Below are 22113 nucleotides of genomic sequence, written 5' to 3'. Positions count from 1 at the left end.
ATATGTTTAATAAGTATTGTAGATAGATGATTCAGACAACAGATTTTTCTTTCTTTTTTCTTCATGTTCATTTGTTAGACAATGGTTTGCTGTTGCTTTTGAATTGTCTGAGATATAAGAGAAGACATACATTCTGTACAATTGAACAACACATCCTTGATTCCAAAAATAATTTCATTCCATCAGCAATATTCATCTCAACATTTACATAGGAATTACCATTCCCTAAGTGCATATAAATACATAAATACATAAAGCCGGAAAACATAAAACTTGTCCTTATTTATCACAGCAGCATTCTCGAAGTCCTTGATGCACTTTGACAGGTAAGATGTCACCTTGGCAACTATTTGCTTATCTGTTAGTACTAACAACTCATTGGCATGATACTGCACAAGAAAAATGGATCAGACAGAAGTCTGGTTGAACTTATGAAGTAACTGATCAATAAACAAAGCACAACCAACGCACCAACACAAAGTAAAACCAAGCAATCTTCCACTCAAGAAAGCTCCAGAATATCACTTAAATGTCCACTCATGGACTACCTGAAAACAACAAGAGTATCGGGAATGAGCTTCACAAGCTCAGTAGGTACGACAAAACAATTTTTATAACTAAGTTTCTAACCCAGCATGCACCAGAAAGTGAAAGACAGAAAGCATGCTTTTAATTACTTTTTAGTATGAGAAAAATAACTACAAATTGAGGTTAAAGCTCAACAGTTGCTGCTGCACTTGTGAAAGAAAACTAGAGATCCAAAGTAATATAAATTGACTAGGAAACACTACTCAAATATAACATTGCAGCTGAAGATGTCAATTATTTATCAACTTGAATAAGTCACTTTGATATAAATAACCAAAAGAGAAGAAGGCTGAAATTAAAGACCACTTGTCAGCAAGTCCAGTAGATAAAGAAAACTCATTTGAATTCAGATAGGAAATACAAAGGACCAAATTTACTGTACATGCTTTGTGAGAAGAGAACAAAATAATAACGATAGCAATAATTCCTGGCATGCTTAGAAAAAATCCCAGCAAGGTATGATTCGAAAGCAAATTCCAATATGCTGTCAAAAGACCAAGGTTATATATATAATCAAGAAGAAAACACATTTGCTACTTTGTTTAAGTGATCGAGAAACCACTTGACATTGCAAACTGAAAGACAAAAGGAATGATACTCGAACAGTATACTTTTATCAATATATGTAGTCTCTTACATGCACTTAAGAGACTTCCAGAAAGCCTTGCTATAGCTTTATCAAACAATAAATTCATTGAAAGGGGAATATATATACATATAACCATATGGTATAGTCGGAACTCAATGAGAAATATATGCTTATGTTCATCAGAACATGAATATGTAGGTATTCAAAATGCTTTTTGATGAAAATTATAAATAAGGAGCTGATTCCATTTGGCTAGAAAAATTAGTAAAAGGGGTAGAAATCACACCCCAAATCATTGAGAAATAGCTTAAACAGAGAGACTACAAAAAGAGTATATTGAAACTTACGGAAAGAAGCTCCATATAGAGGGAGAATTTCATATTCTTGAACAATGAAATCAAAGTTGACGCATTCCCCAATATCCAAAGGCAATACCTATATAGAAACAATTGCAGAAATCAGACATGTCTGAGATGCATCATATAGGATAACTACAATGAAATTTTATAGATAGTACCTTGCACGTGCTAAGGCAACAATTACTCTTACCCTTTAATTTTCCAACCAAAGAGACATATATGAAAGGTTTCTTGAGGTCGTGAGAGATTTCAAAACTCAAAGAATTTGCAGAGATGTCTTTGCGAAAGTAAAGGAACTATTTGAAGAGCATGACAATGGTGATAGAGAAAGCCTTGTGAAAGTAGAATAGGGATAGGAGAAAGTGAAAGTGGGACTGCGATCTCAGAGAGTAGAGAATTACACTAGAAATTACAGCTTTGCTTGGTGGATTATCATTTCTTACCTCACCTCTTCATGTGTGCACATCTTTATATTTATCAGAGTCTACACAACGTTTGGTAATGAAAAACACAGTCAAGGTTTGGTTTCTACAAAAAAAAAAAAAAAAAAGAAGCCATAATATAAGTTAGAGAAAATATCTACCTTGAATTTATCTTTGGTCAGCTGCGCAGCACCAATATTTGGTCTGCAATTAAAAGGAAGGGCCTCATTTGGAGAATCAGCTGATGCAACCCCAGTTTGAACAAAGACTAATATTGGTACTCCACCTGCAATGACAAAAAGAATAATTAATATTTGAATGAACAGAAAACTCAAAATTACTAGAGCATTGTCAAATATAATTAACTGGATACGAATTGGATTCTCTTTCATACACCTCTTTTGATTCATAAACGAACTGGATTCTTCTCAAATAAACACCATTAACAGAAGATATCATGGTCATTGCTACTAAAATGCTCACCTTATAACGTACTCAATACTAGCTGCATATTGTAAAGCATTAGTGATTTTTATTTCATCAACCCTGCCACAGAGAATAGGAATTCAATCAAACGCATCTCAGAGAATAGGATTTATGCAGTCTTAAAATGAACACCCAGAAAAACAAGCACTCTACCAGAAAAATAAATAAAAAATAAACTAAAAAAATCCACACCTTCAATTGGCGCCACACATCAGTCAATGAAAACAAAGCAAGTTTCACTAGTATCAAAAAACTGAGTATCTCGGCATATATTTTCAATGCACCAGGAGTCAAAACAAAGCTAATGGGCCAGTTCACTTGATATCCCAAACCAAGTAAGTTGAAGGAATGGACTCCTGCATCATTGACAAGTTCATCGTTTTAGCATTATCCGATTGCATAATGCAAAATGAAACCTTATACAAGTCCAACAGAACTTGAAGAAATACACAATAGATGCACTGCAAGTATTAACATGTAAATCAAACGCAGCAATTCAAAAAAAGAAAAAACATACTTTCATAGGCCTCTTTGTATATATCCACCAATCAAGACCCAATTCCTTTCATGTAGTACTCCCAGTCAATGGGCTCAGGTTACTGCACCAAAGAAGAATTCACAATCAGCAACCACACTCAAAACCGGCCAGTTTACTAAACTCTGCGATTGAATTCAATAATCAATCTCCCAGAGCTGCATTTATCTATAAGAGTTAACGTTGAATTGATCGAAAACCCATCTATAATTCAATTTTCGATCAATTACCAAAAACCCTTAAAATTGAAGACCCAAAATTCACAGGACCCAAACAGAAAACAAAGAATTTAGTCACAGTGACTCACCATTAACGCCATTAACTCAGAAGGAAGCCTGTTGTAAGCATATAAACCAAGATAAGAAACCTTGAAAACCAAGAACAACTTGCCCACCATTCACATGCTCTCAAATCTCAATCCCCAAGACCCAAGATTGAAATTAATCTAATCTCTGTAGAACAATTCATAATATACAGATAAAAAAATTTGAAGTTACTGACCTGCTTCAAGCTACAGAAACCTTCATCGGCAGAGAACACAGAATCGAATGTCTTGACCACCGCGAGAACAAGCATGAAGTCTCCTCTGCAAAACCAAAATCTAAAACTCAACAAAAGCCCAAAACCTTCCAAATCAATCACAAAACAATGAGAAGAATCGAGAGAGAGCAAACCAAAGATGGAGAATGCCTAGAAAGCTCAGAACATGAATGGCAATTACATGGTCACAAACCCAGCAAGCTCGAACTTGCCCAGAAAGCTCAATGAATGAAGAATGCTTGTTTCTCGAAAACCCTTGAAAGAAAATTAAGCAGATCGGTGAATTAAGAACTCGCAAATCATTCGAAGCCATGATTTTAACAGATTCGTGAATTACCTATGACACAAAAGCTCACAAATCCCTCGAACTCCGATTCCGTTCACCATCTTCGAGCAGAGGAGCTAGTCCGAGGCGGAGAAGGAGGAGGAGGAGGATCGAGTTCTGGTCGGAGGCGGAGAATGAAGAGGATGAGGGTTCTGGTCGGAGGCGGAGGAGGAGAGGAAAGGGTAGTTGGGTGCTAGTCGAATACTTGGGGCCTCAGAAGTTAATTTTAGCCGTCCAAATATGTCAAAGTGTGGGAAACAAATTTTCATGCCCCGCGTTTCTTGAAATTTTTTAAACTTAGCCGCTCTACGTTTTCACAAAAATTTGAATCCTAAAACTCAGACAACATCAATTCAAGTACATTGTCTGATGGAGAATGGCACAACAGACAACTAAAAACTGTTGTGTGAATTAACAATCAGACGACATCTATTTCAGCCATTGTCTAAATTAACAATTAGAAGACATCTATTTCAGCCATTGTCTGAATTAACAATCAGACTACATCTATTTCAACCATTGTGTTAATAGTAATTGCACAACAGAGAAGTAATAACTGTTGTGTGATTAAAACAATCAGACAACATCTTTTCTCAACCATTGTGTTAATCAATCTTGGACAATACCAATGTAATAACTGTTGTCTGAATTGATTGATTCAGACAACATAAAAAAAATAACCATTGTCTGAATTACAATTGCACAACAGCAATGTAACAACTGTTGTCTGATTCAAAAATTCAGACGACAGAAAAATTCTTGCTGTCGTCTGATTATTTCAGACGACAGTTAAAATGTTTGCTGTCGTCTGTTATGTGTTGTCTGATTGAAAAATTGGTGTAGTGTAAGTCATTATTCGTAGGCTTATGAGCAAAAAACCTAAGTAATAAATGAGGGAGTCAAGATACCAATAGACAATCCATGCCAACATGACAATCCACTTCCCTCAGAGCATCTGCACCAATAGACAACAACTTACAGGCAAAAATCAAGTTTTGGACGACTGATACGATTCACAAAACTTGCCATTATGTTGAGTAAAAATTTCACACAGTGAGCGAAAATATCACCCAACATAATTTCACTCGTATTCATTTAGTGAATAGAGTTTTAATTATTTCGGGTTTGACCCATTCAAGACATACAGAATGTGTCTCTTAATTATAATCCCTTGTTAGAGGGAAACACTCTTTGATTCCATTTATCAAGAAACCAATTGCAGGGATGTGTGTTTGTTTGTTTTTGTGGTTGCACCCAAATATTTGAATTGGTTGCCTACATATCCTTGGAGAGGGATCAACCCACTCGTAGTTCAAGAATTGCAATGGGTGAATGACTCATTGGAGGGTATTGCTTTTGGAATTGGAATAGTGTGTTTAGTTGAATTTGGTGTAACTGAACCAGAGATTCAATTTAGTGTTTAGGACGCGGTTGCATCTAGATTAATTTGGTTCTAGATTGCCTACATACCCTTTGCCGGATCAAACCACATGTAGTTCCAACATTATGTATTTAAATGAGTAGATGACCCATTTAATTCAGAATTGTGTGTTGTAAATTTGTGAGGGTTTAGAGCCCTTGCATTTTGTGTTGGAAGAATTTGATCGATGTCAATGATTGAGCTTGGGGTTGGTCGAATTCGACTAGTGGAGTCATAGATTATGTTTGGATGTGTGACTGAATTTGACTAGTAGAGTCAAGGATTCTATTTGAATCTGTGGTTGCATCTAGTGGGTTGCTAGAGTGCATACATACCCTGTAAAAGGATCAAACCATTGTAGTTCAAATTTGTGATTTTCGATTTTGTACCAATTTTTGGGTTTGACGGATATACATAGAATTTTGAATACGTCAAATGTACTTCTTTTAGACATTCAATTTGGTAAGTGTCTACTGATTTGATTTGGGCACCCATCTTCGGCTGGGCCATGAGAGTTGAAATGGGCTTTGTGCTGCTTCTGCCCTTGTCAACGAACAAATTAATCGGGCCGAACTTCTGAGATGAACGGGCTCAGAAGAAAAGTGATCTAAACACCCATATTTATCCTTGGGCTTTAGTTCCTGTAGGCCCGAGTAAGAAAGTGATTTGTACATCCATGTTCTTTCTTCGGGCTTTGGTTAGATAGTCGCTTTGGGCCCCCATCTTGGGATTCACGTTTCCACCCAATTAAAGAAGCCCAATTCATGAAAGAAAGAAAACATATTCAAGCCACACGACAATCCTTCGTCCTCATTCTAGCATATCTGAGAAGGTCGAGAGAGATTTGGCGTGATCATCAGCTTGAGTTAGAATTGGAGATGGACATCGACTTCCTCAGTCCAATTCGGAGAAAGGAACACATCTATGTGTTGGTGAAATTACAATAAAAAAATTATAATTTATATTCGAGAAACTCGTTGACAAAAGGCTGAGGCGCGGGTATCTTACTCTCTTTAAGGAGATTCAAGCCCTCTGCGGAACAATGCCGGTGCACCAGAAATCTCTTGATTGTCCCCTCCAGGATACAACAGCCCAACAACAAGTTGTACGGCTCACACCAATCTGCACAAATTAGAGGAACCCAAAGCTCCACCAAAAGAACACATTTCTGTAGCGAAAAAAGAACAAAAGACTGGGCAAAGTTGATGGGTGAACAATAAAGTAAAAGTTTGGTATATCTAAGCATGTAACAAATAATGCTATTTATAGACTCTTAGGACACTCCCTATAATTAATAGGGTAGTAACCAAATGCCATAGGATACAAAAATTAAAATCCCAAAATAAATCAAAATAAATCACCATGAGTTACAAAATAAAATCCAAAATAAATTCTGAATTTAAACACAAAATAAATTCACCCAAATTTAATTTCAATAATAAATAAAATATTAAAATGTCACAACATTCCCCCACTCATTTTAATATTTTAAAAACAAATATAAACGAAAGTTACCGGCCAAAGACGAACCATTATGCGTCATGAAGGTGTGCTTTGCATTGAACCTTCACTTAGGCCTCGTTTGGTTCGCAGAATGGAGAGCTTGGGAATGGAAACTTGATCCTTTCCTGTATTTGGCATGTCCAAGGAAATGAACAACTTTCCTGCATAAAGGGAAGATAGGGGGGAAGTGGATCCTCCCACACCTCATGGGATTCACTTTCCCTTCTACTTTTCCTTCATCAATTGCACATTAGTTACCTATTTTAAATATTATTTTAAAGATTATTATTACCAATTTATCCAAGAAAATTTTGAATCTTGAAGTGTTTATGTTTTTATATTAAGGATACTATTGGAAATTTGATGTTGTTTACTTTCCTTTACATGCACTAACCAAATATTAGAAAGGAAAGTAAAATACATTTTCAGATTACTTTCCTGACATTCCCAAACATTGGAAGGGAAACTAGTGGGAAATTTAGTTTCCCATGCTCATGGGAAAGGCCAAGGAACCAATTTCCTTTCCGCAAACCAAACGAGGCCTTAGTGAAACAGCAATCCCTACTCTAGAGTTGATAGTGGTCTCAGACTTGAACTACAACTACTTAAGGAAAAATAAGAACTACTGCTCACACATAATAATTCAGGTGTTAATATGAGCTTTATTAGCCAGCACGTTACGGCCTTGTGCTTATCCTGGTTTTCATGAGTGTATTTCAAGAATAAGCCCAATTCTCATAGAGAGCAGCCTCACTCTCACACTCATATAGGTAAAATCCATCAAGGATGCTCTTGTAACTATGAAATCCCACTCATATGAGCTACATATTTTATTAAGAGTTGTAAGTGAACTCAACCTTCATATACGTTACAAGATTAATGCACTTACATCATAGGGATGAGTAAGAAAATATAGTGTATTTTTCTTACGACTACCTTATGATTCGTTTTTCCCATTTAACACAGTTTTTAGGATCCCTAATTACCGGGTTGGGTGTCCTGATATATGGCTCATGGCGATATGGATTTCAATCCCATCCCCCTCGATGTACTCTAGACCTTTTCTCTTGCCAATTCTTTAGTTAAAGGATCTGCAAGATTATCACATGATTTAACATAATTCACATTATGTTAACGTTAGTGATCCGTGGGATCTCTAGTTAGCTTTAGAGAGAGAGAGAGAGAACGACACAAGCAAAGTACAGTGGTTCGTTTCCCGCCTTAGCGGGAAACTACGTCCACTTGAATGTTGTAGTATGTGTGTTTGGGATTACAAAGTGTGTAATGGAGTCGATTCTAAGTGTGAGGAGGGGTCCCTTTTATAGGTAAGGGAACCCCTCTCAATTACATTTTCTTAGATGTGGGATGCAATCAACACTATTCTAGTGCATAAAGCCTAGTTGTGAGGGCATGTTGGCAAGGCCGGAAAGGTGGCTTCCCGGCGACGGATTTGCCACTTCCGGATACCGTAGCGTAGCTTGGACATAGGGCTACAAGATGCAAGTAGCGGTTGGGCCTCACCATGGCTTGTGGGTGTCCCAAAGAAGGTGTTACTTATGCTTGGTGAGATAGCAAACTAGTCATGCTAGTAGGTATCTACAAGTCCCTGAAGTCCCCAAGTAAGAGGAGCTTCTTGGTTGGGGAGTTATAAGCATGAAGTCATCAAGCATAAGTAACCGGGCGGTACGGAGCCCCTACAAGTCCCCGAACTCCGTAAGCAAGAAGGGACTCGTTTAATCCTGCACAATGAGACAAAAAACGCGCATATGTAGAATGCTTGTTGTATTGGTTACCGTTCGTATTAATGGAATGCGAAAAGAATTCGATTTGTAGCGAACAACAAATGGTAGAAGAATTCAATATTCCATTAATGTGTATGAACATGTAAAATATTGGCAGTTGTATATGTGGATCTTATGGTCATATAACACGCACAATAGATAGTGGCAAGTGTAATGAGTGTCCATATAAAATTGTGGGAGTAGTCCCGGTGACATCGTATGAAGCGTTTGTGAACTTGGGGCTTAAGTAAAACATGTTGGACATGATCGAGCAAGTTGGGTGTAGTTGAGTGTGTAGGCGCTGTGCGAGCATGCGAGGCGTGGCCCAAGCGCAAGTCGTGGCCATACTCGATACCCAAGCGAGTCGTAACCCGAGCAAGTCGTTTATCCGAGCATGTTTAATTAAGTCGTAAGTGTCACAAGCTTCTAGATGAGTGTCACATATTTATTTAATTGAGTTGCAATTAAGTAGTAGCATGACATATGTGTATAGCATATACTTGTAGTAAAGTTGCTAATAACATTTTGTAGGCATGCTTAAGTGTCATGGAGACATGTATAGTCATGGAAAATGCTCTAATTGCAATTGCGCAAGAGATAAGATATAGTGACTTATCTTATGCCGATTTGGAAGCTAGCGGAGTTGGCCGAGCATGACGGTCCAATGCTCCGGCGAAGCATCTTAATAGGGGGTTGAAGATTTCATCACTTGAGGTGGTGATCGGTGATTATGCCCCTTTAACATAAGATGAAATAAATAATTAGTAATTAATATATATTGTAAGATGCCAAGTGTGGTCACACCATGTATAAAATGAGTTCATTTACTTTGTACACATGCCCCAGTTAAATATGTACGAATTTGCGACATATTTAGCTAACCGAGCCGGATGGGCCGGTTTGTTCCAGGCGGTTTTAAAAGTGCACACATGTATATGTTTTAGAACGTCACTATTCAGAAGGTATTGCGGCATGACATGTGCTAGTCAAAGAGTATGTTATCTCAGCATTAATGGATGATGAGAGCATATATACCATGAAGTTTTAAACATGCTTTTGAGATAAGGGACGTTGTGTAGACATACGTACAGATGCCTATTAATATAGTTACAAGTACTAGAAAGGCATGTGCAGCAAAGTTACTATAGTTGGGACATAATTGTTTGCATAGCACCTAGGTGGCACCTCAAGATAAGCCAAGCGAGCTACACATGCATTAAGGACAGCCATGTATGTTTGTGTGTCAATGAGCTAATTACTTTGCCACAAAGTAGCTACCGACATATAATTAGATGGACTAAGATGATTATGTATTGAGGTATACATGGTATTGAATATAATATATAACTTTGTTCGATAAAGCAACATATATATATATATATATATATATATATATATATATATTATTACCATGAATCATTTTAAACTCTGTGGCGCATCATATCAATGTATAAAGAATGTGTAGTGAATGACCATGCTTGTGCTATATGTGTGCATAGCAGACAAGGATATGCGTGAGATTGAATTTTAGGTGTCTCTGTTGGCTTCTACTTCAATTATATGCAAGTAGTAGGCACGTGTCGTGCATATCGAATAACACAAGACTTATCTTATTTCGTTGGCTTCTGCTGCAAGTGGAATCGACGAAGAACCCAGCACTTGGAGCGAGAGCTGCAAGTGATTTCTCCTTGTTCTTATAAATACAGAATGACCAGAAGAAGTGAGCGTTGGGTGCGACAGGTGACCAGAGGCGGGAGGATGTGCGGTTAGTTGGGGGTCCAAATCAAATTTGGATGTTGCTTTACGCCGGTGACAGCTGCAACTGCAGATTGCAGATTGGCGGAGAGTGGGGGTGCTACTCAGAGGAGCTAGCTGTGGCCGTCGATGGCGGGTAACGGTGGAAGCTCGGCGGAGCAGAGCTTTGGCTAGCGGTTGCTCCTAGCGGCATTGTGGCTAGCGGAGCTTTTCCGGTGGAGGTTGCTAGCGGAAGAAGCTCGGCGGAGCCTTGGCCAGCGGTGAAGCTCGGCGGAGCGGAGCTTTGGCTAGCGGTTGCTCCTAGCGGTGAACTAGGGGGTGAAGCTCAGCGGAGGGTGGTCGCTGCTGGTGTTTAGCGGTGGTGATGGAGTTGCCATGGTGCCCAGAGTATTTTTCTGGGTGTGGAGAGAGTTGCCTAGCGGTAGCGGAGTTTGTTCAGCGGTATCGGAGGAGGTTAAGCTTGCTAGCAGCTGGCGGTTGGAAGTTGTCCGCTGGCCTTTGCCGCTGACGCAGGTTAGCGGTGCCGCTGGAGCTGCTCGCTAATTGTTACCGCTGGCAATGGGTTAGCCTTCCGCTAAGTTCTAATGGTGGCTCTGGCAGAGATGAGATGAGTAGCACCAGCCTCACACCGGCGGTGCATCTTGGTGATAGTTTGTACAGAAGATTGGGTGCCCAAATCAATTGCAGGTTTGGTATTCTGTGGCCGGCGGTGTACAGTCCAGCGGTAGTGGCTAGCGGTCAGCGGATGATGGTGGTGACTGATGCTAATCAGTGCAGGTTTGTTGGTGATTGCCGCTGGAGTTAGCATTAGCTGCCGAAGCTCACCGTTGATGCTACTTAGCGATGCCGCTAATGGAGCTCGACGGCGCCGCCGATTGATGCTCGGAGCTTGCTTTTCCTCTGACCTGGAGCTTTGCAGCTGACGGATGTGGGTGGAAGAATGTGCCGCTGATGGAGATGGGTGGAAGAATGTGCCGCTGATGGAGATGGGCGGAAGAATGGTGCTCCGCCGCTGCCGCCGACTGAAGCTCAGAAGCTTGCCTAGCGGAAGGGAGATTCCGCTGATGGATACGAGCGGAGCCGCTGAGGCTAGCGGGGCTGGCTGCCGCTGGTAGTTCCGGTGATTGCTGCAACTGACGGAGGCTAGCGCTGGAAGTGGTGGCCAGTGGTGTCCGCCGACTGACGTGCAGCAGAGTGCAGCGAAGAAGAAGAGAAAACTGGGTGTCCTTAGTAGAACTCTGGGTGTCCAGAGAAATTAGGCTCTATTCTTTTTCTTTTTTTTGAATAGTGCAGCGTTGACCACAGTTGCTGGGCGTTGACCACCTTGATCGGCGTTGACTTGGCAAATGGCACAAGTTGCCGTTAAGAATTATTTTGAGCTCAAAGAAAAATAATGATTTAAGATGACTTAACTCAATGGTAAGTGACGAAGCCTTTGTGTTGGCTTCCCACAGACGGCGCCAATGTTAACGTTAGTGATCCGTGGGATCTCTTGTTAGTTTTAGAGAGAGAGAGAGAACGACACAAGCAAAGTATAGTGGTTCGTTTCCCGCCTTAGCGGGAAACTACGTCCACTTGAATGTTGTAGTATGTGTGTTTGGGATTACAAAGTGTGTAATGGAGTCGATTCTAAGTGTGAGGAGGGGTCCCTTTTATAGGTAAGGGAACCCCTCTCAATTACATTTTCTTAGATGTGGGATGCAATCAACACTATTCTAGTGCATAAAACCTAGTTGTGAGGGCATGTTGGCAAGACCGGAAAGGTGGCTTCCCGGCGACGGATTTGCCACTTCCGGATACCATAGCGTAGCTTGAACATAGGGCTACAAGATGCAAGTAGCGGTTGGGCCTCACCATGGCTTGTGGGTGTCCCAAAGAGGGTGTTACTTATGCTTAGTGAGATAGCAAACTAGTCATGCTAGTAGGTATCTACACATTAATAATTCCATCACTCAAATATAATCTCACAGTACTGTGCTTTCTCCTTATAGGTCTAGATTTACCGTTATAATAACGGTTATTTACTCTACCAATAGCTGCAGTGCTATCACAATGAATTAATATAGGTCGTATAGGTTTTTCCCACAAGGGAATTTCATGCAATAAATCTCTCAACCAATTTGCTTCTTCACTTGCTGAAGCTAGAGCAATAAGTTCAGCTTCCATGGTTGAATTAGAGATTATTGTTTGCTTATTTGATTTCCAACAAATAAAACATCCACCTAATGTAAAAATATAACCAGTGGTAGAGAGAGAATCACCTGACAGAGTATTCCAATCAGCATCCCAAAATTTTTCAAGTACAGCAGGATATTTTTTATAAATAATCCATAATTTTTAGTACCAAGCAAATATTTCATAACACGCTCAATTGCATGCCAATGTTCTTTACCTGGTTTACTTGTGAACCTGCTAAGTACTCCAACTGCATATGCAATGTTAGGTCTAGTGCAGTTAGTTGCATAGTGCAAATTGCCAATTATGCTAGCTTTGATTAATCACATCATTTTCACTCTCAACAGGAAATAAGTGAACACTAGACTAGAATCAAAAGGAGTAGACACATGCTTGTGGCTAACATAATCATATTTCTTCAAAATTTTCTCAACATAATGTAACTAATCAAGAAAAATATCATCACATGTTTTTGTTATTTTTATGCCCAAAATAACATCAGCCTCACCAAGATCTTTCATATCAAAATTGCTCTTAAGCATAGTTTTTGTCTCATCAATTACATGCAAATTTGAGCCAAAAAATTAACAGATCATCCACATAGAGGCTAATAATAACATGTGAATTTTTCCAAGATTTATAATATATGCACTTGTCACATTCATTTGATTTATAACTATTTTCAATCATGCAAGAATCTAACTTTTCATGCCACTGTTTAGGAGCCTGCTTTAGACCTAAAGAGATTTAGATAATTTACATACCTTGTGCTCTTGACAAGGTTCTATAGAACCTTCTGGTTGGTCCATATAAATCTCTTCCTCTAAATCACCATTTAGAAAAGTTGTTTTCACATCCATTTGATGAATTAATAATCAAATCATGAATTGCAGCAATAGCAATCAATAATCTAATTAATATAATCCTTGCAACCGGAGAAAAAGTATCAAAAAAGTCTGGATCAGCTTTTTGCTTAAAGCCTTTAGCAACAAGTCTAGCTTTATATTTGTCTATACTTCCATCCAACTTGAGCTTTTTTCTAAGGACCCATTTACACCCAATGGTTTTAAAACATGTTGGTAAATCTACTAATTTCCAAGTATTATTAGAAATTCGAGACTCCATTTCATCATTAACAGCTTTTTCCAAAAAATTGCGTTTGGTGATGATAAACCTTCATGTAAAGAAATAGGATTTTCCTCAACATTGTAAACATGATAGTCAGAGCCAAAATCCTTTTCAATCTAGCTCTCTTACTTCTTTTAGGTTCATTTTCATAAGTTTCTTGTATATGTAAATTAGAAGAAGAAGAACTAGGTTGGGTAAAAACATTTTCTTTAGATTCTTGACCCCCACTATTTTTTTATTTAAAAGGAAATTTTTCTTCATGAAAAATTGCGTCACCAGATTCAATCACAACATGATTTTCAACATCAAGAAATCTATAGGCTGTACTATTTAAAGCATATCCAACGAAAACACAAGTAGTAACTCTAGCACCCAATTTAGGTCTTTTAGGGTCAGTTAACCTCACAAAGGCTAGACAACCCCAAACTCTAAGATAACCCAAATTTGGTATGTGCCCCTTCCACACCTGAAAAGGTGTAATTTTTGTATTTTTATGTGGCACTCTATTCAACACATAACAAGCAGTTAAAACTGCTTCAACCCAAAGATTAGAGGGAGCACCTGAATCAATCAACATGACATTTGTTAACTCAATCAAAGTTCTATTTTTTCTTTGTGCCACACCATTAGATGCAGGTGAATAAGGTGGAGTAACTTCATGAATCACTCCTAAAGATTGAACAAAAGAATTGAATTCAGAAGAATAATATTCTCTCCCTCCATCACTTCGAAGCATTTTAATTTTTCTACCAAATTGATTTTCCACCTCAAGGAGAAACTCTTTAAATTTGGCAAAAGCATCACTTTTATTTTTCAACAAATATACATAAGTATATTTAGAACAATCATCAATAAAATTGATAAAATACCTATTACCTTCACGAGTTAAAATTCCCTCAAATTCACACAAGTATGTATGAATTAATTCCAATAGCTCGGTATGCCTTTCAACATTTTTGTGAGGCCTTCTAGTAATTTTTGCTTTACTGCAAGTCTCACATTTTTCAAAATCTTTTTGCACTGAAGGAATTAAACCCAAGCTACTCATAAATCCCACATATCTACTATTTATATGACACAAACCTGCATGCCAAAAATTCAAAGAAGAGAGCATATAAACTGAAGTAGATGCTTTATTATTATTCTCAATATTCAATTTGAACATGCCATCACAAGCATAACCTTTTCCCACAAATACACATTTTTTTGTGATCACATATTGGTCAGATTCCATAATTTGTTTAAAACCAGCCTTATTAAGAAGATAACTAGACATCAAATTTTTCCTCATCGAGGGTGTATGCAACACATCTTTCAAAGTTAGCACTGTCACGCCCCGAATTTTGAATAAAGAAATTCAAAACCAAAACGCGAGAACAAACACAAGAAAACACACACAGAAAATTTTCAATTAAATCTAAGCAACAAACAAACTGAGCTCACAATGTCAATACCGCTCGTTCTTTAGAGTCACATATTACATTACAGATAGTTTACAAATCAAACTGAATGACAATTCAATAACTAAACACACCCACTCCAACTCACTACCCAGCGGAAGACTTAAAACTAAGAGCACCCTTCCACGTCCACGCCATCGAACGTACACCTCAGCTTTGATAATGATCACTCGATATTCAAACCTGCACAATAAACCCTACACCATAGAATAGTGCACCGGGATTGAACAAAACAAACCCGGTAAGTTTTTTAAGCCCGTATGAGTAAACTCAAATAAAGTGACTCACGTCACGCATGCGTATAATTTCTCAACTCGTGAGAAGAATTAAAGCAACAATATTTAATTTCACAAAACACAACCAAACATCAAGTTCATATAATATCATATCATCTCAACGACAAATCACACTCACTTCCCCTCAACATAAAGCATTTGTCAAAACGATGACCTCACAACTCATTCACAACTCACTACAAGTCTCAAACCACAATCGCACTTACAATTGAACTAAGTAAAATCAGTAATCCCTGCATGGAAACTTAGTTCAGGAGATCACATTAAAAACAAACAATAGAAATCATATAAATCCCTGCATAGAGTTTAGTTCAGGAATTTACATTAAAACAAACAATGCAAAAAACGGTAATCCCTGCATATAACTTAGTTCAGGAGATCACATTAAAAACAAACAATTCAAAAGACAGTAATCCCTGCATATAACTTAGTTCAGGAGATTACTTAAAATTCAACAATAGAATTCATAGAAATCCAAATCCCACGTTAACACTAAAGAAAGAACCCCAGAAACCTTCTCCGACTCCGACAGACTAGAGCTCAAACTGTATCGTAACCTGCCCCCTTGACCAAGGTACAAGCATCCGATAACTGTATCGTAACCTGCCCCCTTGACCAAGGTGCAAGCATCCGATGACTTACACCCCCCCTATATCGTAACCTGTCACCTCGTCGAGGTTCAACCTTACGATGCCTTTACACCAACTGAATCGTAACCTGTCACCTCGGCCGAGGTTCAACCTTATGATATCAGTGCACCCAGGTTACCACTGTAACCTTCGGACTTCAGACCATTCGGCCCTCAGAACAAACCCAGGTTTGCCACTGAAACCTTCCGACTCACAATTGTCACATCACAACTCCAAATCACTTTTTCAACAATATAAATCTTCAAAAGTCTACATATCACAATGCCACACCATCCAGATATATATATATATATTCCACGTAAATATATATATATATATATATATATATATATATATATATATATATATATATATACGTAGTCATTCACGCAGGAATGACCACTAATACCAACTATAGTTCATAATTTATACTTCTCGAAAATCATTTTATATCAAAACATGTTTTAACCTACCCATGAACCGTTGTCGATCAAGTTCATATATTTTAAAACAAATAATTTATTTTGATAAATATGATTTTGCATGCTAACAATTAATCTACTAAATTAAACATAACTAATTTATCGACCGAAACACCGTGAGATTTACTCACCTCCATATCCTGCTGCGTCTTCACACAAAACCAAGATAAGCACCAAATCGTCCAAACTCCACTCACACAATTTCGTCAATCACCTAATCACATCAAGGTCACACTCAATACAACACAAAGCACACAATTCACAAAACACAATTATTCGACATTCCAACAGTCGGATCCTCATCCGAGACCATCCAACGTCATCGGAACACTTCTACGACCAATAAATCAAAACTACAAGTCGTCTGGACGGCCAAATCCACACGGATCGAACATCGATCGAACTGAAAACCCTAAAATTTTGAAAATTCAAAACATGCTCATACGACTTCCAAAAATTACAAACTATATATCGAAACGCTCGTATCAACGAGTAGATCGAAATCAGGAACAGAAACTGTGCCTGGGGTGGCCGGAAGCCGCCGGAAAACACCACCACAGTGGTGGCACCGCCGCCCACCCAAAGTCAAAATTTGACAAAACTTCCAACACCAAAGTTCTTCATCTCAACTCCAATTGAAACTTTCATAACTAACACAAAGCTTGAATCAAAGCCATTTGGCCGGAATTTACCTCACAAGTTCAGAAATTCGAAGAACCCTAGAATCACAATCTTCAAAATTCGAGCTCCACAGGTTGAATCGTTGCAAGCCGCTTGGAGGGAAGCATCTATGTCATCTGGGCTTCAAAAGCCCCCTAGAATCACCGCCTGAGGTGGCCAGAAAGGCCATCTCCGATCTGGGCGATTTGCAGTTCGGGTGCCAATCTTCCCGGAGTTTTTGCGTCGTGCACAGGTCTACCCACACAGTGAAACTTCACAGAGTGCTAGATGGGAGTGAGGCGAAGAAATAGGGACAAAAATCACAGCCTATGGTGGCCGGACGGCGGAGAACGAAGCCGCCGAAGTTGGCTGGGCGGAACTGAAGTCAGGAGAGAGGAGAGAGAAAACTTTCCGAAAATGGAAAGTTGGTATTTTCTGATATTTTCGGATTTTTTTCCTATTTAACCAAAATGGAAACTTTTTCCAATGGCCATAACTTCTTCATACGAACTCTGATTTTCGCGTTCCACATGTCCACGAACTCGTATCGACGCGCTCTACAACTTTCGTGAAGTAAGTTCTCACAGAATCTAAACGTATAAAAAGTCAAACTTCATAACCCCCTAAAACGAGCACTTCGAATAATAATTCGTCCGAAAATAATTCCACTTCACCCTCAAACCACGAAATCGCACAAACGAACACTTTATTAATCCCAGGAAACATTTAGGAATTAATAACAAATTTTTGAGGTCTTACAAGCACCCTACCAGAAGTAAATTTGAGCTCCACCTCACCGGTTCTAAGCACATGAGTAGTATGTGAATCTCCAAGCAACTGTTTTAGGCTCCTTAAAAGGAGTGTATTTCTTGAATCAATCTTTATCATAGCAGATATGCCTATTAGCACCACAATCTGCCCACCATCCTTCAACACTTAAAAACCATATTTACATCAGTTATCATTGCCACATATGGTTCTTCAGTGACGTGAGCTTGAGGAACAGCCTCACGTTTTCGATAATTGTAATTTCGAGCAATATGCTCACTTTTTCCACAAACACAACAACAAGTATATTGTTGCTTATTTTTTGAAGGAGGTTATTGGTTCTAATTCACATAGCTTAGTTTGCCTTTATTTTGTTGGTGAGGTTTACCAACTTTTTTTCATATTTTTCTTCTTTGGCTGCATATGAGAATTTTTATGAAAATGACCAATGGGCATATTATTATTGGAAGGTACTAAATTTACCTTAGAGGTGTCATTGTTTGTATCTTGTGTAAGAACATCTTGACCTCTTGCTTCCTCCTCAACGCGGATGCGAGTGGTCAAGGTCTCCAAGGAAATCTCCTTTTGTTTGTAAAGCATGGATTTTTGGAACTCTTCCATGAAGGTGGAAATTTATCAATGATACCAGCCACCACTAGATTTTCACCAATTTTGACACCTTCCGATGTAACTTCGGCTACAATCATTTGAAAGTCTAGGACTTGCTCCACAACCGACTTGCCCCACAACCGACTTGCCATCCACCATTTATTAGCGGAAAACGCGGTTTGCAGCATATTTTTTCGCATCAGCTTCCTTGGTGTCATATTTGCTCTGTAATGCTTTCCAAATTTTCTTCACAGAAGAGTATGTTGTATCATAATAATCATAAAAATAATCAGCAAGACAATTCAAGAGATAGTACCGACAATTATACTCATCTTTTTGAAATTTTTCGACTTTTTCTTCATGAGCAAGGAGTTCATCATCCTTCATCCCTTCGGTTCTCTTCTTTGATAAATTCTTTTCTGTTAGGACATAGGCAACTTTGAGAAGATTAAGGTAGAAGAGAACTTTTCCCTTCCATCTCTTGAAATGTGCACCTTTGAAGCGGAAAGGCTTGTTGAGATCTCCCACATTGTCAAACGGCTTCTCTTGAGTACGCTCCATCTTCATTGAATCTCTTAAAATTGTTGGTGAAATTGCAATAAAAAATTATAATTTCTATTTGAGAAACTCGTTGACAAAAGGCTGAGGCGCGGGTATCCCGCTCTCTTTAAGGAGATTTAAGCCTTCTGCTCTTTAAGGAGATTTAAGCCTTCTGCGGAACAATGCTGGTGCACTAGAAATCTCTTGACTTGTCCCCTTCAGGATACAATAGCCCAACAACAAGTTGTACGGCTCAAACCAATCTGCACAAATTGGAGGAACCCAAAGCTCCACCAAAAGAACACCTTTCTTTGGCCAAAAAAGAACAAAAGAAACTTGTGGTATTTTTTTTGGGGAAAGTTGATGGGTGAATAATAGAGTAAAAGTTTGGTCTATCTAAGCATGCAACAAACGGTGCTATTTATAGGCTCTTAGGACACTCCCTATAATTAATAGGGCAGTAACCAAATGCCATAGGTTACAAAAATTAAAATCCCAAAATAAATCACAATAAATCTCCATGAGTTACAAAATAAAATTCAAAATAAATTCTGAATTTAAACACACAAATAAATTCAAAACTTAAACACAAAATAAATTCACCCAAATTTAATTTCAATAATAAATAAAATATTAAAATGTTACAACACTATGTACTCTCTAGAAAAGAGAGGAGTTTATCTGCTTCAAGACTACATCTATCGTCTTCAATGCAAAGTCTGGTACTCCTCTTTCCTTGAACTTTTCATCTCTTCTTGGCGGGGGCTTTGATTAATCAGGACACTGACGAAGATTTCCAATCTTTTTGCTGCTGCAGGTTGAGCTGCAATTGGACGAACGACTGGTGTGCAAAGTTGGCGCGATGCATTCTTTTGACTGTATGGTGCACCACTCTAAATGATCAATTGAACTTTTTGCCTTCGATGATCATGTATAGCACCGTTTTACTGATCACACCAGGGCCTCAAAAGATCCATTAATGAATCTTTGCCATCATTTGTCTTCTAGTTCAGCATGTTCAATTTTCAATGCTTGTTTAGACAATTAATCTGGCCTTCATTGTTTTGTCTCTTGTTTATCAAACTTACCACCAAAGAAAAAGTTTAATTTGTTTTGCTTTTGAGCATGTGAACCTTGTCTCCTAATTAACTTACACTTTGACAATTGCTTCCATACTTTGACAATTGTTTTTATACTTGTATGTAAGCCTTAATCGTTCCACCGCTAAGACATCATTTTGTTTGATATTTTGCTAGGTGGTTTTTGGGTGGCTTGCTTGTAAGTGGTGCGAGGCCTTTTTTTTATTTTTTTATTTTTTTAACATGGTTAATGGGAAGATAGAGACTGTAAAGCTCTTGGTGGTGGCTGGTATTGCCGATTTTCAAAGGGAGTGAATGTGGGCATCTTGTGCAGATTTTAGCATTGGAACTCGGCCGTTTATGAATGACCATTTGTTCCAATGCTGGAAATTGCAGCAGCCAGGATTGCATTAAGACCCCGACCTTTCATGAACGACCATATTTGTCTTAATGCAAGAGAGGTGAAGACAATGAAGCAGCTTGGCCGTTCATGAACGATCATGCATATTAGATCGAAACTCAACAAAAAATAATAGGTTGTTCATGAACAGCTTCTCTTTCATTTGAAACAAGCTTGTGTTATGCTGCCAAAGAGAACAAGAATAGCATGGGCATGGTGGATACCTGAGCTTCTCCCTTGGAGCTTGGCTTGCTGTCACTCTTCTGTATCAGCAGAACAACTTTTAATTGCTGTTTTTCACTCTCCTCTCAGTTTCTCCTCGCGTTGCTATCTTTATATAGTAGTGTAGCTGGATAGCTAATAACTCCCCCAAACTTTGTATTTTGAATTTTCAATAGGAAGCTTATCTCCAACTGTAAGTGAACTTTGAATAGCAATGTATCCTTTGCTTGCTTCACTTTTGAATCAGTCAAAGCTAACAACTCCTACAAGCTTATCAAATGAGATGTTATGAATGTGAGAGAATGAAAAGCTGTTATCTTTGATTTAAAACATGCACAAAAAGATAATAAAGAAATTTCTAAGTGTAGCTAGCAAAAGGCGTTAAAAGCATAGCTAAAGATGTGAAAGGCGTAAGATTTTTAAGCCTTTCTGCCTTGACATTGAATCAAAGGCAGAATACAAGGAAAAAAAATCCTTTTGAGCCTTGAAAAACTCTTGAAGCGCCTTTTTTAAAAACATTTAGGACTTAGGATCAAGCTCCTCTACGTTGAATATATCTGTGAAGTTCTGAATTTCATAAAATCCTAGTCATTGAAATATTTCAATGGTCAGATCATCGCCACATCAACTTGTTTCATTTTTTGGGTTTTTTCTTCTCAAACCAATGTCAAACTTGCCGTTATCTACCCGATTGGAGGAAAAAAAAGAAACACAATTTTCCATTCAAACGATGATGTATAAGATCTGGAATCCTTCAAGAACATTAAGATAGAATCAGATCTTTGAACAATAGAAGAGCATGTCCTTTAATTGATAAAAGAATAAAAAATAAAAACTTGTATTTCATCTCCTCTAACCAATTCTCTGCTCTTTGATCTGCATCCTTGTTTTTGTTTTGGATACGATGGTTTTCACTTTCTTTTGTGAAATTTCATCTAATCCTTGTTTGCAGTTTGTTTGCTACCTAGTACTGCAGAGAAGAAGGCACTTCAGATTTCAATCTCAAAACCCATCCATAATTGACTGATTGGTCTTGTTTAGGTTTCAGTATTGCATCACTTTAATTCTTTTGGCCAATATCTGGCTTTTCTAATTGGCACACGCAAAGAGGTGCTGGAATGCTGGGCCAAGAACGAAATCTCCCGATTCAAATTAGAAGCAAAACGGTTTTTGTTATTGTTAACAGAAACTTTAACGTTGGTTTGAGAGAGAAAGCATCTAAATGTGACATTAGATGATGTAGCAACTATCTGACCATAAGATTAGTTAGAGGATCATGATTTTATGAAATTTACACACAGTTACGGTAGAGGAGCTTAATTCTAGGACTTAATTACTCAAATGAGAACCTACTTTGCTCTA

The 22113-nt window shown here is 38.3% G+C and overlaps 2 long non-coding RNA genes across 5 annotated transcripts; both read right to left on the bottom strand.

Annotated features, from left to right (window-relative positions):
* Nucleotides 1-161: 161 nt before the first annotated feature.
* Nucleotides 162-3042, bottom strand: LOC133718263 (uncharacterized). 4 transcript variants are annotated; one of them, XR_009850184.1, is made up of 8 exons: nucleotides 2962-3042; nucleotides 2637-2800; nucleotides 2442-2504; nucleotides 2120-2244; nucleotides 1695-2020; nucleotides 1525-1612; nucleotides 472-548; nucleotides 162-389 (listed from the first exon to the last, which is right to left on the bottom strand). It is a non-coding gene; the product is annotated as an uncharacterized LOC133718263 (long non-coding RNA). The 4 variants fall into 4 exon arrangements; XR_009850183.1 differs by having other exon boundaries at nucleotides 1727-2020; XR_009850182.1 differs by having other exon boundaries at nucleotides 1980-2020.
* Nucleotides 3043-3184: 142 nt separating this feature from the next.
* Nucleotides 3185-4068, bottom strand: LOC133714118 (uncharacterized). Its single transcript, XR_009848462.1, has 4 exons — nucleotides 3857-4068; nucleotides 3654-3774; nucleotides 3481-3565; nucleotides 3185-3314 (listed from the first exon to the last, which is right to left on the bottom strand). It is a non-coding gene; the product is annotated as an uncharacterized LOC133714118 (long non-coding RNA).
* Nucleotides 4069-22113: the final 18045 nt, after the last annotated feature.

The sequence above is a fragment of the Rosa rugosa genome, chromosome 6 (genome assembly GCF_958449725.1).
Source record: "Rosa rugosa chromosome 6, drRosRugo1.1, whole genome shotgun sequence".
Classification (NCBI taxonomy): Eukaryota; Viridiplantae; Streptophyta; class Magnoliopsida; order Rosales; family Rosaceae; genus Rosa; species Rosa rugosa.
The sequence above is the reverse complement of the archived record's forward strand: the minus strand, read 5'-3'. Positions and strand labels throughout refer to the sequence as shown.